The sequence below is a fragment of the Marmota flaviventris genome, unplaced genomic scaffold (genome assembly GCF_047511675.1).
Source record: "Marmota flaviventris isolate mMarFla1 unplaced genomic scaffold, mMarFla1.hap1 Scaffold_54, whole genome shotgun sequence".
Classification (NCBI taxonomy): Eukaryota; Metazoa; Chordata; class Mammalia; order Rodentia; family Sciuridae; genus Marmota; species Marmota flaviventris.
This window is the reverse complement of record NW_027288344.1, coordinates 1,773,126-1,793,376: the sequence shown is the minus strand read 5'-3', so window position 1 is coordinate 1,793,376 and position 20,251 is coordinate 1,773,126. Positions and strand designations below refer to the sequence as shown.

The 20,251-nt window shown below is 35.1% G+C and overlaps 2 pseudogenes; both read right to left on the bottom strand.

Moving 5' to 3' along the window:
* Positions 1-688: 688 nt before the first annotated feature.
* Positions 689-2,234, bottom strand: LOC139704339 (unconventional prefoldin RPB5 interactor-like; annotated as a pseudogene).
* On the bottom strand, positions 2,231-10,955 carry LOC139704338 (ribonuclease H1 pseudogene; annotated as a pseudogene).
* Between the last annotated feature and the right edge of the window lie 9,296 nt (positions 10,956-20,251).

The following is a 20,251-nucleotide window of genomic DNA, read 5'->3' as shown; positions in this document are numbered from 1 at the left end:
TATATACACATGAATCAAAGACATTTCCATATTCAGTTCTAAATTATAAAGCTTGCAACATTTTACAGACAAAGTTTCATAAAATTTTTAATTGAAAAGAAATGCTTTACAAAATATCATTCTTCCAGTCAAAGAAACTTTCCCAAGGGGTATGTGTAGCTTTCTGTCTGAAAGATTACAGTATGACATTCAAAGGAAAGAAGTTTTTGTGTATTTGTTTGTTTGTTTTTCTTTCTTTCTTTTAAAATGCCACCTAGCTTATGAAACCTATGAGGAAAGTAGATTTTTTTTAAAGTGCCTTTAAAATGCAAAAGCAAGTCATATAATTGTTGAAGCATTTGATATCTTAAAAGATTATTTTAAATGGTCCATATGGTACACACAATATCACAGCTGGTGCAAAACTGCTTGTATTTAGTTTAAAACACAAAAGCAATGTGTACAAACTGTGTTCTTTGAAAAATAATTCAAAATTGTAAGGCCAACTTAGTAGTAAGAGAATTCACAAAACAAACTGAATATTACTATATTCCAACATTTACTTTGATTTTTGTAATATCACTGATAAGAATAAGAGAGCTTGCTACCAAACTAATTCAAAACACCTTATTTCAAACTACATGTAACATATTTTGCTTATACATTCTAAAAATTCACAACTAGATTTTAGGATGTAAACTCACATTAACTAGTTTTTCTGTTGAAATATGGCAGCTTTGAACTTTGAAACCCTTTTGGCAGTTTCTTCTGATATTTCTGACAGAAATTCTTTTTGTTCCAGAATGGTGAGTAGTACAGGATGAGCAATGACTGGGTGTGGTGTTAAAGAGGATAAAAATTCTTTTTCTATTACAGTTCCAGAAAAAGCCTCAGATGCTCTTGATAATGGCAAAAGTTTATTGCCGCAGTCTGGCTGGGCACAAATCACCAGCCACTCAAGCAGGAACAAACTTTATTTCCAAACTCTCCAGAACACCATGCATGTGGCCTTCCCCAGGGACACACCACCCACCAACTGGAAATCCCTCCTCCAGCACTTCCCCAACCAAGGAGAACTCCCCAGGAATCCCCGGGAGAACTCCAAATCAGCCCCAGTGCCTGAGGCTGACAGCAGGGGTCTAATATACAATTGAATACACAGCTTAACATAACCATCATCATCTCAATGGCTTGCTGGCATCACCTCTCAACCACTCCATTCTGGCAAAAATGCCATGCATCATTCCGACTAGGCTATGGCTCTCAGCAGTTTATTTTGATGATTTTCTTGTTGTGATTCTTCTTCTAAAATGCTTTCACTGGTGTCACTGCAATTGACTTCTTCACAGCTAATACTCCTCAAAACTCCCTCCTATCATCAAATTCAGCATCACTACTTTCACTGATATCACTACAAACATTATTTTCTCTGCTTTGAGACTTCAGAATAGATTTACAAGGACCATATTCTCCATTCACAACATCAACAAAGACTCTGTAAATGTCAGCAGGAGTCCTGATTGTAGGCAGCTCTTGACCATAATGACCACTCTTCCAGAGTTGTTCTTTCCTTTAAGTTTGACTTCTTCTTTCTTTTCACTGAATTTAAAGTGGTATTTTTTTCTAGTATTTATCCAAACCCTCTTAGGTTCAACAGTATAAGGAAAATATACTTGAACCATTACTGAAGAGTTCAACTGACTAGTCACTTGTCCATTGAATTGTTCTGAATGTGTAACATCCTAATGATAACTACTAGGGGTAAGTAGTTTGTTTCTTCATTCACATTTGAGTTTTGATCTTCCTTCTCCACTTCAGAAGAGGCTGTGTCTTCTCCATTTGCAGTCACAGTATCCGGCTTACTATCAAGTTCACCCAGCAATTCCTTTTGCCTCTCTAGTTCTTCAAGTCGAGCCCACAGTTTCTTATCAGCAAGCAAATCCTCAGATTTTACTTCATTTGCAAAATTTGCTTAAAAAATATTTGAAGTTTTTGTTTGGAATGAGGTTTTTGAGCAATTCGTTGTTTGACTTTAAACTCAAAGTCACTTTTAATTTCAACAATATCACCTGCAGCATCGCTCATTTTCTGCAAATCTTCTGTGAATTTAACTCTGGATTCAAAAATTTTCCATCACTTTTTTTAAACCATCTATTGTTTTTCTTACATCTTTTCCTGTTCCTCACAGAGTCACACCACCTCTGGGGCACGCAACAGCGCCAAGGCGGAAGCGTGTGTCACAAACTTCGACTCATTTCAGAGTCAGAGGAGGCCTCCGTGAATGGGGCACCGGTTTATGGAGGCGGCCTGGCCGGCTGCTGCCCAGAGTCCTCCTGCTTGCCTTCATGCACTGCGCGCCCGCTGCTGAGGAGGCCATGCTTGTCTTCGCCGCTGCCGCGGGGCCGCTGCTCGCGTCTGTGCTGGAGGCTCTAGGCTTCTCGCTCTCGCCGCCGCTGCAGGCTCGGAGCAGCAGGCCCACAGCCAGGGCGGAAGGCTGACTCTTAGGTGGCAGAGCCCAGCCAAATGTCCCGTGGCGGCTGAGCCTCCTCTACGCTTCTCCTCTGCTTTTCTTTTCTGCAAAAGTTGAATGCATAGTTCTTTTCTATTTTGCAATCCTGGCTCTTAAGATGGTCACTGGGATCCTCCTTGTGGTTCGTTTTGTTCTTGAGGGGACAGCACCTAGAGGACATATTTTCATTTCTCTCTCTCTCTCTCTCTCTCTCTCTCTCTCTCTCTCTCTCTCTCTCTCTGTCTCTCTCAATTATAATATCACTCTCTTTATGGAAATTATAATTAATTCTATATTCATTTAGTGAGAAATAGTATATTAATTATATGGCATTTTCCCATCAGTCAACTTAGTATATTCCTCCATTTAGCCTTTAGTCACCCCCCCATCATTTCATTCTTTCCAAGTTTTAAAAACACTCATCTGCTCTTCCAAACACTACACCATGTGTTTCTCTTCCTCCTTTTGAAGCCACTTTAGAAGGTGGTGGTGCTGGGCCACCGTAGGCTCAGATGCCTGGAGTTTCTGTCAAGGACAGAAAAGTTTGGCAGAAGCCATGGCTTTGGAAAGAGAACTATATCATGATTTGTTTTTTTGCAAAGCCTTAAGCTAGCCATTTGTCAGTAATGCATCCCCTCTCCTTGAAACATAATAAATCCTGTCCTGACTTTATACTGAGGAACTGAGGAAACTTAATGGCAAGTCAGAAACTTAGACACATTTCTAGGTTAAACATCAAGTCCTCAGTTTTAGGAGAGTTGCCCTGGATAAAGAATTCATTTATCTTAACTTCAAATCTGAAAATTCTTAGGAATGGAGAAAATGATTTACAATAAAGATAACTCACAACTATTTTTAGTGATTCTTTACAATTCCTTTCTCAATAGCAGGTGGTTTTGTACAAAATAGTTTCCTCTGTTTGAGGAGTCAAGCAGTGCATTACAAGCTAAGTTTTCAGATTAACTATTTAGAACTGACAAGAAGAAAAGGAAGTGTGAACTTCATTGAATTTACATATGTGAGTGTATGCATCGCTTTTTTAGGTATCAATGAATGTAGTTGTAATTAAAATCCCCCCCAACATCCCTCTGCACAGAGTGGCTCACTAAAGCATGTGTAACCCTTTTGGTAATACACTCTTAGCATAGCTTGAGAGGGATTTTTGTCTCTATTCTTTCCACTTCCTGTGTGCAGCAAATGCTGTACTGTTTTTGTACTCTAATACATAAGAAAGGTAAAAAAAGAGGGCTTAAATACTAAAATAGAAACAATACCCCTTAATTATAATATTTTTTGAAACAGTCACTTAAAATCTGAAAACTCATTTTCTTAAGTTATATTACTATTGTGCAACAGGTGTTGTAATTGTTAAGCAAAGAAATTAAACCCTCAGTAGTCATTATTATTCTTCTTCAACTTTTTTTTTTTTTGAGGCAGATTAAAATCCTGAACCCAGTATGCTTGAATATTCTCCATGCTCTTAAATTATTTGTTTTCTGGGAATTTTTATTTTTTATTAACTTAATATTTTTTTCTATTACACTAAAAATATTATCCCACTAATGGCAGTTAAGGAAATAAAATTTCTTACATCTCAGACATATAATAACAGATATGAAATAGAGCTAATACTTTAAAATATTTCTTTATTTATCTGATACAAAAAAGCATATAAATTATACAATTTTATGAGATTCCATGTGAAGCTTTTATACATGTATACATGTATAATGATATAGGAAATATTTTTGTGGAATGATATTAAATATGAGAAATATATTACAGATGTAGTAACAGATTTTATGTAAGGTATCATAGTCTGTTTTCTGTTGCTATAACAATACCTGATACCAGGTAATTACTAATGACTAAAGGTTGATTTAGTTCTTTGTTCTGAAGGCTGGTAAGTCCAAGAACGTGGTGCTGGCACTTGCTTGGTATCTGGGGAGGGGCTTCTTGCTACATTGTAACATGGTGGAGGCATTATATGATGAGGCAGAGTACATGTGCCAGATAGATAACTGGTCCATGAGTGCACATTTAACTTTCTAGATTTTTAAAAGAATATTGCTCTTTTGCATTAACAAAAGTGTTCTAATTGTTTTGACGCCTATATAATTATACCTATGCTCTAAGTAAGTAAGAATCATAATTAATTTTTAGGGAATGTTTTCTGTGTGCTAGGCACTCTACTGACTTACCTGATTTAGCCCTCAAAACCACAGGTAGGAATTTCTATTATATTTCTGTTAAAGCTTATGAAGCCCAAATGTGAAAAGGTTAAAGAAGTTTCTTGAGAACCTCCAGCCAGTAATTGAAGGATTTGGGTATATGTCCAAGGGATCTTACTCCAGAATATATTCTACAGCATTATGTGAAAGTGATCCATAATTTGTTTCTGTGAATCATTTTGATCTGAAACTAAAAGGAGATGCAGCATGTTCAGTGTTTAGATGTTTAGAATTTTAATGCTTCCTTATGAAGATATGATTTACATATATTGAAATAGATAGTTATGAACTTTACAGCTTGATGTATTTTGACAATTGTGGGCATCATTGTAACCAGGACACTAGTGAACATTAAAAAAAAAAATTTCCCACATCCCAGGAAACTCTGCATTTCCATTAATTTCTTACCCACATCCTCTCTAAAAGGCAACCAATGCTCTGATTTCTCTTGTGTTAGCTTGGCTTGGCTTCATTAGATCATGAAGTCCTTGAACTTTTGAGTTATTATTTTTGATGTTAATGTCATTGTGTGATAGATGTATAGAATTGATGTGGGAGCTTCTGTTTTATTTTGTAAACTAGAATCTCCTAATTAAAAAGACTAACTTTTACTGAACATCCAGAAGTTGTCAGGAACTACCAAGCGTCACAGTTTAGAGAGGTTGCCACAGTTAACATAGATGCTGGTGAAAGACAGGAATCTCCTGGATCAGAGAAAAAAATACTTAGGACTCAGGGCATAACAGTATGAGCTTCAAGTTGTCATCAGTTCCCCTGTTATGAGATCCATGATTCGGGCAGTGCTGAGTGACTCTGTAGATATTTGTACACAGTGGATTTGTGTCACAACTGAGAAATTTGGAGTTTAGAAAACTCCCTACTCTTAAGGGGCTACTAGCAAAGCAGTCTAATTTTTACCCTTCAGAGAGAGAGTATGTTTATTATCCTGGTCAGGAAATAAATGTATCCTCTACTCTGGAGATAGACCCTATACCTAAATTCCAAATGTAAGTTGTCATTTAAATCTACTTCTGCAAGTCAACTCTTTCTTTCCTTTCTGTATGTCTCAGTAGTGCCAGCTATTCTTATTGTTACAATAACACTCTTTGTCTAGAGAAATACTTTAGATGGAAATTAACATAGAAATGATTGTGAGGTTTTGAGAAGATGGACAATATGAAATCTTATGTGATAAACCTACCTGCACTTAATGACTAAAATATGTATTCCTCTATGATAAACCTATAACCACTCAAATTTTACATTTAGTTACTGAGAAAGATTTAAAATGTGAGTATTTAGTCTTTGACCCATAAGTTCTTCACCTAAGCATACAGAGAGTAATAGGTATGAGATGGAGTTCTGACAGAATACTTATCTAGGATGCAATGGGAAGAAAGGGAAATCTTTTATAAAAATGTGACATGATGTGACTCCTGAAGGCATGTTTCAATTAGCAGGAGAGATAAGCATGTTCTTGGCGAGGGGAAAATATCATTTGTGTTAAAGTCAGAGGCTAGACTTATTTATGGATAGAGTGATTGGGGATTCATGGGAAAGTTAGTGGAATGATGTTTTTGAGGATTAATGAAATTAAAGTTGGAGGTCTGAAAAGCCTGGTGGAAGAGTTAGACTGGAGGTATTAAAATTAGTGAATTAGAGAATATGTCTGAAAAGGGGAGTAAGATGATTGAGAATTGCAAGATCATGGACAGAAAGTGTAATGGATGCAACTGAGTGTGGGGAGGGATATAACTGGGAGGAAGGAGTGATTTGTGTGATTAGAAAGGAATCAAAGAAAATGTCCTTCTGTCACTTAAAGATGAGAACCTGGACTTGATTGGAAGGATGGTTCCAGGTGTGTACTATGAGTAGAAGGAAAATCACTCACCAATCAGGAATGGATTAACTGAAGACCCATCCTAAGAAGTTGTGGGCCATGAAGGACCATGCTTCTTTTAACTTAAGGATGGGTGAAGTAAAAAGTGTGCCTGAGGGACCCTGGAGTCACCTTTGTGAAGCCTCATGAGAATGTGACCTCAATCTACCCTTTGAAGTCACAGTTGATTTATTGAGAATGTGAAACAGGAAAAGAAATGAGTGACTGCATCTATGTCCTTGATAGTTAGGTACAGTGGATAGATAGGTGAACTTAGGTTATCTATTCTCTTATATAATTTGAGGCCACTTTTCTAGCTCTGGATTTGATAGTCTCTTCAAGGGGTAATACTACATCACTGGGTAGTACTTATAGGCAAAAATTTATTTCCTTGTAAGATGATGTGAAGTAGTGTCATGAAACGATGGGGAAGGTCACAGCCTCTTTGAACTCAAGAAATTTTTCACTAATTGTGTGCACATTTTTTTGTTTGTAACAGCTCTAAGGTGCTAATCCTGTTCCAGTAGTGTCACATATTTTACTGGCCCTTGATGATCACTGTTTAGTGTAGTCATACCTTAAAAAACAGTTTGCTAACAGCACAAATTTTGGAAATGAATTTTGTTTTTTTCTACTCTCTTCTAATTTGATTTGTGTTTTAGGGTGTTAGTAACTGTGCTCTGGATATTTTAATGCCATAAAATTTATAAAACAATATTTTAAGGAAGATATCTTTTATTAAAACAAGAAAAATTGACTTATTAAAGACCAGTAGAGGAAGGGAATCAGGGGAAGGCAGGAAGGGAGGAAGTACTAATGATTGAAATGGAGAAAACTGTTGTGTGCATTTGTGAATATGTCAAAATGAAGCTCATTATTATGTGTCAATAATTTATACCAAAACATTAAAAAAATATTAATGGCTATTCAAACTTTACAATAATGTAACTAGCAATATCTTATAATCATTGTTTGAAATTTATTTGATTTAGAGCTGGATTTCTTATTAGAGATATAGTTTCTAGAACCAATATTTATAGGACCCCAAGTACAATTCACACAAAAGGAGGAAGGAGTTCATTTTAGGTGGTGGTTGCAGTAGGTAGAAGCATATTAACAGCTTAAACCTGAATTCTGTCATTTCAGTGGGTGAGTGGTGACTTAGTCAAACTTTTTGCAACTTAAGGTAAAGGCAGTAGACAGTTGCACTATACCAAAAGACTGAATGCTGTAGTGTTAAAGGATCTGAAGGTTGTGTATTAACATGTTTTTGAATAAAAAAATGAAATGTATACTACTTTCACAGAAAGGTTCCACTTTGGAATCCTGTGCACTCTGTCATTTGGATACGTACTTACTTTCTCACTGTCTCTGATGCTCACTAACTTGGATTTCTGAGAGCCTCAGGAAAGGAAGTCAGGGTCATTTAGTTCTAGCCTATGTACAATCTTATTCTTTTACTTTTTTCTAGCTTTACTTTATTTATTTATATGTGGTGCTGAGGAATGAACCCAGGGAATCACACATGCTAGGTTAGCGCTCTACCAGTGAGCCACAACCTCAGCCATTATTCTTTTACTTTTATTACTCAAAGTAAAAGGACACATTACCTATCTCTGTGCAACTTAATAACAGCTTTTGCCTAAAAATTCTCTCATTTCTCTATTACAGTTTTAATGTAAGACAAATGTTTGACTATTCATTTCTTGCACTATTTAAAATTGGTAGAAATACTTTTGAAGGGGTTGGGGATATAGCTCAGTTGGTAGAGTAATGCCTTACATGCACAAGGCCCTGGGTTCAAACCCCAGCCATACACACACACACACACACACACACACACACACACACACAAATACTTTTGGATATTTTGTTAGGAACTATTCTTACCTCTTTCCATTGTAGAATTTTAATAAAATTAAGGAAAATGATAGAATTGGTGACTGTTTATAGCTACATCAGTACAGGCTCAGAAAAATTCAAAAAATTAGAAAAGTGGAAACATATATTTTAATTATTTCTTGATTATTGCAAATTATTCATATTTTGAGCTGCTAAATAGTGAAATACCACTTCAACATAATATCTCAGAGGTTAAAATATAGTTTGAGCTTTAGAAATCTTAAGGACAAATACTAAGCAAGTTGAGCAAATTAATGGGCATGGATATATGCTAGAAATTTATCTCATGGCTAAATCTTGGACATTTGTGTCCTTTTCCTATCTGTTACCTGTTAAAATCTTTTACCCAAGAGAGTTATTGAGTAAGGGTTCATATTTGTGTGTGTGTGTGAGTGTGTGTGTGTGTGTGTGTGTGTGTGTGTGTGTGTGTGATTTTCTGTATTTTAATTTATGGAAAATAAAATTTAAAAATAAATGATCATGCCAAACATTTGTTTTAAATCCACACAGTATTTTTTTATTTCAATTTTTTAAAAATTTATTGAGACTTTTTTGTGGCCTATCATCTGATCATCCTGGAAAATGTTCCTCACACTATTGAGACAAATGTGTATCCAGCAGTTGTTGGATGGAACGTTCTATAGATGTCTGCTAGGTCCATTTGTTCTAGAGTGCTGGACTTCAGGCCAGTAACAGCTGGGGACTTCAACACCCTGCTTTTGTTCATGTACAGATCATTCACACAGAAAATCAATAGGTACAGAAGAGTTAACCTGCACCCACACAGTATTTTAAGGAAAAAAGCCAAAGAAACTTTTCGAAGATATATGCATATTCGTCTTTAAAATCTATAACTGAGCCGGACATAGCGATGCACACCTGTAACCCTAGCAATTGGGGAGGATGAGGCAGGAGAATCCCTAGTTCAAAGCCAGCCTCAGCAGATTAGCAAGGCACTTAGAAACTCAGTGAGACCCTGTCCCTAAATGAAATATAAAAATAGGCTGGGGATGTGCCTCAGTGATTAAGTGCCCTAGATTCAATCCCTGGTACCAAAAAAAAAGCTGTAACTGAGCCAAGAGTGTTGATACACACCTATAATCCCAGCACTTAGCAGGCTGAGAAAAGAACATCACAAGTTTAAGGTCAATTTTAGACACTCACCAAGACCTCTCAAAATGAAAAAATAAAAAGGTCTGGGGGAATATCTCAGTGGTAGTGCACCCCTAGGTTCAATCCCAAGTGCCCACCACACATACACATGCACAAAATTGCAATTGTGGAGCATGTGTGAGGTCCTGGGTTCTATCCCCAACCCTGCACACACACACACACACACACACACACACACACACACACACACACACATTTGAAAGAGTTGAGGCCATTCTTCCATAGCCATGGTCTCCTGTATACACAGCATCAGTCACCTGAAGTTCTTACTGTGAGCCACATGCCCAGAGTGGCTACAAGGGCAGATGACTCCACCTTGAAAATCAGAAGGTCAACGAACTCTTCCACAATTCTTCTTGAGTTCCTGTCTGCATCTTTTAACCAATGTTTTATTGATTTCTTATAAAAACAACGCCCAAGCACTTTGGGCCAAACTGCAATAAAACATATGAAAATATACTAAGCCCAGTAAGCAGTGGATCTCAGAATCACCAGAAATCAAAGACATCCACTTCCTGACACTTCCTGGAGTGCTTTTTACCAAGATGTCATAGGTCACAGTGCCTCCTGGCTCAGCTCTGTCTCCTGCAGCCACTCCTGCTGCAAGGTCTTGATGCCTACCCAGGAAAAGACAGCAACAAAAGCCATAGCTTGTCTTCTCCAGAGCACCCAAGTGACTCCACTCAGTCTTGAGACTACCGAGCCCCTTCTCTGGCCAACCTATCGACCTCTTCATTGCCCACAAATCCCGAATGACCAGGAACATGCATCTAGTGAATATCCCTGCCGTGGGTGAGCTCCTCCAGCTGCACAAAGTCCTCTTTGTTGATCACCTCCTTCCTTTTACTCCTCTTCCACCTGTTCTTCTTCCAGCCTTGGACCTAGTTAGTAATCCCATTTATAGTGAACATACTGTCCATATATAGAACCAATTTACTGATGTTCTGAGCCTTGCTTGTTCCATGGCTTTGTAGGCTGAATGGATTTCTGCTCTTTTATTTTTCTGTCATCCAGGGAGTCTAAAGCCTATGTTTAAAGGGTGGCCTGGACCCCAGTAGCCGCCAATTGCTGCTCGTGCCCTTCTCTGCCCATTACTGGAGCAGCATCCATCGATGTAGACAACGACAGAGTCTCCCATATAAGAAAATGTATCCTTGCCAAGGGCAGGGTCTAACTCTAGGTTCTTTCGCACATACGTTGTACTCGGCTCTGAGACCTCTTCTTCATGGTCATCTAAGGGCTCTCTGAGATGCTTGCTGACTTTCACTTGACTCCTGGACATCTGTATTTTTTTGCTCAGGTGGGGAAGACACCGGTCCTGTGGCCCCTATGCATGGTGTAGTAAATTCCTAGCCCATAGCAGCCCAGCCACGCAGTGCGACCAGAGCTACTAGGCCTGCCAGAGGCAGCAGGCCCTGAATTGCTCAGGTCCATGCCCACAGCCACATCGCTCTCCAGGCTCTGCCACACCCCAAGATCTCAGGAAGGGTTCATATTAATGATTATGTGAAAGCAGAAATGAAAAGCTCAGAAGTATGTCTGCACAAAAATAATTAATATTTTGTGTCTTAAGTTTATGATTTTGAAATAAAAACAATATTTAATATTTATACCAGTCAATATCTTGGTTTTCATGCAACTTTTGTTGAAATTATTATTATTTAAAATTCAGAAGTAGAGCTCTGCAACATGGGATGTAATAACTGAACAAGACACTTTTAGGTATTTCTATTCCTATACTGTTCACTACTTAGCATTTTGTAAGGGTATTTAGAGGTTAATACAATATAAGCAACACTTAAAACTCCTTATAAATAAACAGGTTACAGAAATAACTCATAAGTAAGAGTTAGACTCTCTAGGCCTGTGGCATATTTACATCACACTGTAGTTTCTACTATATTTTTTAGTATTGTCTGTTGCTGTGATTTTTCTTAGATACTAGCAGGTAGTATTAATGAAAATCTGAAAATAAGACATGAAATAAAAATAGGTGGTCAATAGTGCTTAAGTAATTTAAAACTGACTGGAAGAAATGAAAAGCATTATGAAAAACTTCTGTTAGCTCTTGTCTCTGGGCAGTCATTGCAGGGCTTTTAAGATATCTTGTGTCATTGATTCTTACTTCCTGATTATTTGACAATAGTTGCTATTTTCTTGTACATTATTATCTCTTAAGGATTGCTATGGCTATTTCAAATTTCTTTATTAACCAGTTTTATGGAACAAAGGGTGAAAATCCCTGCTTTTACGTTGTGCTCATTGGTTTTTTATTTTTATTTTTTGTATATTTTGTTTGTTTTTAGTTTTTTTTTTTTTTTTTTTTTTTTTTTTTTTTTTTTTTTGGCACCTCATTTATCATGAAGGAGAAGATAAGAGGCCCAATTCAAAGACACTCGTAAAATTCATCACCTTGTGATCACTTTAGAGGCTGATCTCCAATTTGATTAGAAGTGATGCTTTAATAACACAAACAAAAGGGATGATGTGTTTCTGTGATGGTATCATTTAACTATTTTTTTCTGATTAATTTTGTAGGGTGTAATGATATCATAGAGTGATCTTTCATTTTTGTTATTCTAGTGCTGAAGGCCCCATAGTCGTGTAACCATCAACATCATTTAATTTTAGAACATTTTTATTTATTAACTTAATAAGAAACCCTACACATATCAGCTGTCACTTTCCCTTTTCCCCTTCCCCATACCCTGGCAACAATTAATGTAGTTTCTGTCTATATGGATTTGTTTCTTCTGGATACATCATATAAATTAAATCATACAATTGTGGGTTCTTTTACTTAGCATAATGTTTTCAAGGTTCATACATGTTGAAGTATGATTGATGTTTTACTTTGTTTTAATATAAAACAGTATTACACTATATGGGTATATCATATTGTATTTATCCATTTTTCAGTTGATAGACACTTGAATTGTTTCCATTAGTTCCATTATAGATGATGCTACCATGAACATTTGTATATAAACTTTTGTGTGTTGATATATATTTCAGTTTTTTGGGTATACAAGTGGAATTGCTGGATCATATTTTATTTCTACTTTTAACAATGTGAGGTATCACCAAGCTGTTTCCCAAAGAATTGAACCATATTACATATCTTCTAGAAATGCATGAAGGTTCTAATTTATCCATATTCTTTCCCAGCACTTTCTATTGCCTGTCTTTTTGAATAATCACTATAGTGGATATGAACTAGTGTGGTACCATTGTGGTTTTGATTTGCATTTCTCTCATGACTGATGATATGGAGTACCTTTTCGAGTTTGAATTGATCTTTTTTGGTATGTTCTTTGGAAAAATATCTATTCAAATTCTTTGCACATTTTTAATTGAAATATTTGTCCCTTTATTTTTTAATTATAAGATTCTTTATACATTTTGTATACAAGTCTCACCAAATTTATGACTTTTAAACTATTTGCTTCTATTCTATTTATTAACTTTTCATTTTATTAGTGGTATGATTTAAAGCACAAAGTTTTAAATTTATTGAAGTCCAATTTATACTTTTTTCTTAACTTAAGTATTTAGTATTATATCTAAGAAACCATTTCTTAAGTTCAAAAAGATTTCATACCAAGTTTTCTTCTGGGCATTTTGGCCCTTACACTTAGTCTATGATCCATGGTGAGTTAATTTTTTGTATATGGTGTGAAGCATGGATTGATCCAATTTATCTTTTTGCAAGTAGACACTCTTTCAAGGAACATTATAAAATTTTATGACACATAGAAATCTTCTGAATGAATATTAATCCAAAGACCTTTTTGCAATTTTAATGTGTTTTATGGAACAATGATTTAACAATATCTTGGTATTTCAAACAAATTAGTTTATATTACATAAAACTAAACTAGGTATACTATGAAATTATTTGGTACTAATTCATGCCTACTTTTACTGTAGCTTAGTTTATAAGACCATATTAAAATTTAACATTCTTGTGCAGTGCATAATAACTTTCAAGAAATTAAGATAGAACATGGGTAAGTCCATTCAGGGTGCTATAAAAAGCACCTTAGACTAGGTATTTATAAACAATAGAAATTTATTTCTCATGATTCTTGAGGCTGAAAAGTTCCAGATCAAAATGCCCCAGGATTCATTGTTCTCTGATTGAGAGATGGTGCCTTCTTGCTTTTTCTCACATGGTGGAAGGGAAGAACACACTCCTTCAAGCCTCCTTTAGGAAGGCACTAATCCCATTCTTGGGGGCAGAGTCCTTATGGCCTGATTATTTCTTAAAGGCCCAACTTCTTAGTATATTTCAGTGGGCATGAGGTTTAAAATGAATTTTGAGAGAACACAAACCCTGAGCCCACAGTGAACACTTAGACTATTTGTAGAACATTAACTCAGAATGAATAATTTTTATATCTATAGCTTTGGTTCAAAATTATTTTGACTCTTCTATGTTTATTTTCCATACTTGGCCATTTCATTAGAATAATGACAATATAACACTATATTTATATTTAATTTGTCTGCTTAGTTTTAAAAATATTGGGATGAAGGTCAGGATTCATTGTGTAGATTATACTTCTTTTATTTAAATTTATTCTAATTCACTTATCAAACATCTCATGTAAAATTCAGACATTCCTTGATATGAATGTCATCTGAAGTTTTAGTAAAACAAATACTTCTGCTGCAGTTTGCTGTGTTTTGTTAAAAGAAAAAAATGACTCTGTTTTCCAGGAGATTCTAGTTCTGAGTTTAAAATAGGTGGAACCTCTCCTAAAGCAGGAGGACATACTTAGGGCTTTTCATCTGAGAAATGATGCAGACCTTGACTTGAGCCCTGAAAGTAGGAGTTAACTTCATACCTCTCTAATACTTCCCTTGGGTTTGGATATTCGAGTTGCTAAATATAATTGGACATTTTAGGAGTTGAATGGGGACACATCTATGTGCTGAACTTTAAGTTGAAAGCAAAGAAACTATATGCTAGATTGTCCAGTTTCATTCCATTCTATATTGATTTCCTTTGTTTGTATGCAAATATTTTGTTGCCTTTTATTTAAATATTGTGGCCTTGCCTTGGCTGTGCTCTGGTGAATTAAAAAAAGAGAAATTTACCCGTGCTTGAGCCAAAGTATTAAATTCAGATAGTTCCACTGTTCTCCTTCTGAAATCATCAATAGGGAGGTACTAAAACAGAGGATGAATCTCAGGTGTGAATAAGGCTGATCAAGGCCTACCTGATTTTCTAGTGAAAGCTTGGGAAGATCTTTGTTTTATTTTTTTATGGAATACAATAGTTTTTCGATCTGAGATGAATTTTTTCTTTTATGACATGAAAATGGTTTTCAATTAATTGGTACAGTTGTGTATCATTATGCTAGATGACTTTTGTTTTGATGTTCTGTCTTGTTTACTTTTTAGACAAGTACACAAACTAGCTTCCAAACCTTATACCTAGATAGCATTGTGAACAAGTGGGAGCTTAATGAGGAAACATGTATGTGCTGAACATGTTGTTTTTCTTTTTGCCTTAATCCATACACACATTTAACATCTGGAAGCACTGCGGATACTTGATCATATAATTCTGTGTGTATGTATATAAAGGTGTGTGTGTGTGTGTGTGTGTGTTTGTTTGTGTGTGTGTATGAATCCATATTAGGTATATAGGTAAATCAAATCAAGCAGAGATATCTCTATGCTATTTATTCAGGCTTACTTCTTGACATCTAATTGACTGTTGAATGTTAAAATGTGATTCTATGAAAATAACGATGGCATTTTTATTAATTCAGATGTCTCTAATCTAAACTTAAGGGTTTAGCTCTTAGTACAACTCACTATTTTGATAGAGATTTTGATAATATTGAAAAAATAATGATTTAAAAATATGAGTTTCAATTTGCTTAAATATTTCCCTTTCACAGAAAATGTCCTCCAGAACAAGTAAAAAATCTCAATATTTTATGTCCTCCTCTATATTACAGAGGGTATTTTGGTTCAAATTCTTTCCAGATGCTTGCATCTATTTTTTATCTTGGACTGACCCAAACTTCTCCACTCTTGTTGATCTAGATGGGCCAGTCTTGAGTAATCCTGCCTGAAGGTTACTAAATGCCTCTGTCTTTTTTTGTCTTCCTTTGGTTTTTACTGTTAAATACTTCTATATTTTTAAGTCAATTTTTATTCCTTTTTCTTAAACTGATAAAGACCGCAGTATATGTACAAAATTTAGAGTTAAATATTAACATCCTAGTTGTCATTTGTCTATACTTCCAGGTTGTTTTCATTTGTTTTGTTTTCGGTGCCAAGAGAGGACATACCTCTTGATATGTTTGTATTAAAGATGTTGACATATACATAGCATACCTAAGGTCATACATTGCAGATATTTATTAATTAGTTCTTTCTACCCTGTTTCCTTGTCAGAAACAATGTTAGTTTCTTCTCTGGTGAGTGACACATGCTAAAATTCATAGCTTTTATAATATTAAAATAATATTTTAAATTAATTTTTGTTCATTTTTTTAAAAAGCTGATAAAGACAACAGATAAAGACACCTGAAGCCAGTGCTATACAGTTACTAAACTCATTTTTCATCTTTAAAGAATTTAGTTTGAAAAAGAAGTTTTGAGTTCACTGCAAAATTGAGAGGATAGTGAAGATATTTCCCCAACACATGCACAGTCTCCCCCATTATCAAGAGCCCCACCAGAGTGGTCCATTTGTCACAACTGGTGAACCTCCATCAACACTTCATTATCATCCAAGGTCCATAATTTACACTGGGGTTCATTCTTGGTGCTATGTGTACTATGGGTCTGTACTATGCATCTTTAATGATAATATAAGCACTATGAAAATATCAGCAGTGTGCTTTCATAGCCCTAAAAATCCTTGTGTTTTCAAAAGAATTGTCCAAGTAAACGTTGCAGGCAGACATACGTAGAGATCTAGAAAAGGCCTTGTTCTCTTGCTGAACTTCATTTTGTACTTTATAGATCTAAACATTTTTCTTTTTTAACTTTTGTTAACCTTCAGGACCTAATATTTGTTTTAGAAGTTTTTTTTTTTTTTTTTTTTTTTTTTTTTTTTTTTTTTTTTAATTTTACTTGGTCCCAGTGGGACAGATTGCAAGCAGTTTTCCTTATATTGTTCTTGACTTTCTAAAGAACATTGTCAAATACCTGGGCAAGAACATTAGTATGTGTGCTTTTCTTACACATATTGTAGAGCTGATTATTACTCATGAATACATTCCTAAATGAATATTTAAAAACATTTTCTAGGTTTTTATAATATGTGTATTTTACTTTATTTTTATTATTTTCATTAATTGTTTACACTTAGTAATGATTACCTGAGGAGCTTTGAGGTAAACTCCATGGATCTTTCTCTGATGTTTTTACCCTAGTTATAAATGAAGGAAGCACACTTTAAAGCACCCTTTTTATATCATTGTTCTGCTAAGAGATTTCCCACTCCTTTACTTTTTCAGATTTAAAAGGATCTCATTTTCTGCTTTGAACTCTTCAGTTTGCAGTTGAAGTTTTTATTTCCTTTCACAACTCTCTCCCTGCCTACTTCTGTCTTTGTGGTTTTGTTGGTGATTCTCTCATATCTGAATACTGTCTGCCAATTTTTTATTACTCATGCAAATCGTAACCCTTTTTTTCTTCTATGAGTGCTTTGGCTCTATCATTCATTTATTTTATTTAGGGAAAAATAGTAACCTAGGTATTTTAAGTCTACCTTGAACTTGCCTCTTTCAAAGTCTCCATGGGAATTAGGCTGTTTCATAAATGAGCATTCTGCTTTGAGTGAGGGGAGATTATACCCAATGAGCACACTTTCCTCTCCAGGCCTCAGGTATCTGGGGCTGTTTCTCACAGCTGGCACCACTGGGCTTGTAATGGGTACTTATTGCTCAGGAGTGACAATGGATGATGATGATTATATAATAATAATAATAATAATAATAATAATAATAATAATAATAATAATAATTTTCCCTTTTTCTTGGAAATACCATCAGAAAACTTGAAATTCCAATGTACTCAGAAAATACAGTTCAGAGAAGCTTGAAAGTGAAGATGGTTGGATTAAAATTGTCAGTCATCTAATTAAATAATTGATTTCCTATTGAATATTTAACAATAAGTGTTTTTGCTAGAGATATAAGACTTTAGATTACATTAAATTTCATCTGAAGTCACGTTATACTTTTTGAATATCAGTTACTTATTTAGAATTTTATAGTATTTTTGCCCCCCCCCCCAGAGTGACTGTGGGTGGGAGAAATATCTCCTAAAAGAGAGTTATAGACTAGGCAGTAGTATACACTGCTGGCAGAGTGCCTTGGGCTGTCCAGTGGCATGGTGATACATCTAGCATATGGCTGGAAACTGAATCCTTAGGAAAGAACAGGAGAATAGATGAGGGTGAGCTAGAGGGGGAAAAAATCCCAAAGAGTTATGGGACTATTTGATGAAATAACATGACCAGCCAGGCATTTTTACTCATAGTAGAATCAGCTGAATTATGTCTTAATATAGGGATAGCAGTGTAAGAAATAGACTTCAGATACTGAAGATTCTGAATTAATACATTATCTTCTTTTTTTTTCCTATTTTGACCAGGCTTGAGTTTAAAAATAAATAAATACATAAAAGATATATCAGCACATCCTTTTCTTTTGGTTATGATTTTTGGCTTTATCTGTATAGTTTTTAATCTGCTGTTGATCTTTTTAAGTAGAAGGATTTTGAACAAACGCAGATTGACATTTTATTGCTATATGAGGGTAGCTTCCCTTAAAGTTTGAGAATTGTATAGCTTGTATGGAAGAAATTCAGGTGAATTTTTCTCATTACTGAAATTATTAAAACAGAAGTTAGCCAATCCCTCCAAACCAAATTCTGAATGTTTTCTTTGATATACGGAGGCTGATTCATACTGGGATGTGGAGAGGGAGCATGGGATGAATAGATAAACTCTAGATAGGGCAGAAGGGTGGGAGAGAAAGGGAGGGACCATGGGGTTATAAGTGATGGTGGAATGTGATGATCACTATTATCCAAAGTACATGTATGAAGATTCAAATTGGTGTGAATATACTTTGTATACAACTAGAGATATGAAAATTGTGCTCTATATGTGTAATAAGAATTGTAATTTATTCTGCTGTCATATACAAATAAAAAAAGAAACTAAGGTTAATATTTAAACATTAATCCTCCCATATATGTAGTCTTATTGTCTGAACATAAAGGTAGGTATTATACAATAGAATTAATTTGATTTTCCTTTAAAAAGCCTTGCCTACTCTTTTGCATAATTATCATTAAAATAATTATAAATTGAGTCAAACAGTTAACTTTCTAGATATTAACATGTCAGCAGTCTCATACCTTCAGCTAACACATTTTATTATTTGTGTTCCACTCTAGGCTGCCTCTATATGATCACAGCTCTGATTTGTACACTGTGCTAGAACTAGGGAACAAGGAACACAAAAACAATTTAATACTGTCTCTGATTTATCACTTGACCCTAGATAAATCCCGCTTCTAGTAGTGATGATTAACCAAGTCACCACAAACATAGATTTCATTTGTGGGGCATAGCTGTAGCAGCAGGCATATTACTCTTTTATCAGCATGAATGACCTTTTCCATCACTCAGCATTTCCAGCTCCATTTGGGTATTAGCAGCAGAAATAACTGGTCAGATGTTTTGGCTCATTTAGCCAAAGTCTTCCTTTAACTCGGGTTCTGCTACATTACTCAGCCTCTCTAAGTGGTGTTGCTTAAATTAACCAAACAAAATTTTAGTTGTCTGAAATAGAATTTAGCAAATGTATGTTAATTAGTCAACATTCTTTAATATTTGGAATATTATTGAATTATGGAATTAGTGTAATTCATTAGCAACATGTATTTTGCGGGATGCTTCAAGTTATTGTAATATTTAAAAATTGCATAAATTTCCAGTATATCTTGACTGACTTAAGAACCTTTCAGTTTAGTCCTTGATGGAAAAATCTCTAGAAGGGATTGGTTTGGTTTTACATAGCAAAATTTATTTCAATAAATATTGAATGAAGCTAGATAACCTGAAACACCTGCTATTGTCACACACACAGACACACACACACACAAACATATACACACACACAAATGATCTTTTACAACTTACAAGCTTAGTCTATTATTTTTAAATAAAATACATACTGAAGGTACTTTTATACTGATAAAAAGACTACTTCCTCCTCCATTCGTCTTCATTACCACTGGACAAATATTTTGAATGAAACATCTTGCACTTGGACTTCAAACATACTTTCTTTACTTTAGTTTTACACCCCATGTGTCTATTACACTGAAAGGCCCAAAAAAATCTGAGGCTCTGGCTAAATCCTCAGTATGGGAGGAGTATTTTGAGAATAGTACATGGCTCAGTAGACATTTTCTAATTTAATTGATTGAATTATTCTATTTTAATTTCTTCAGTATGTAATCAGATCCAGGAGAAGAACAAGTTTAAATAATAGCAGTATTCTCTTTGTTCTTTCAATTTACTTAAAATTT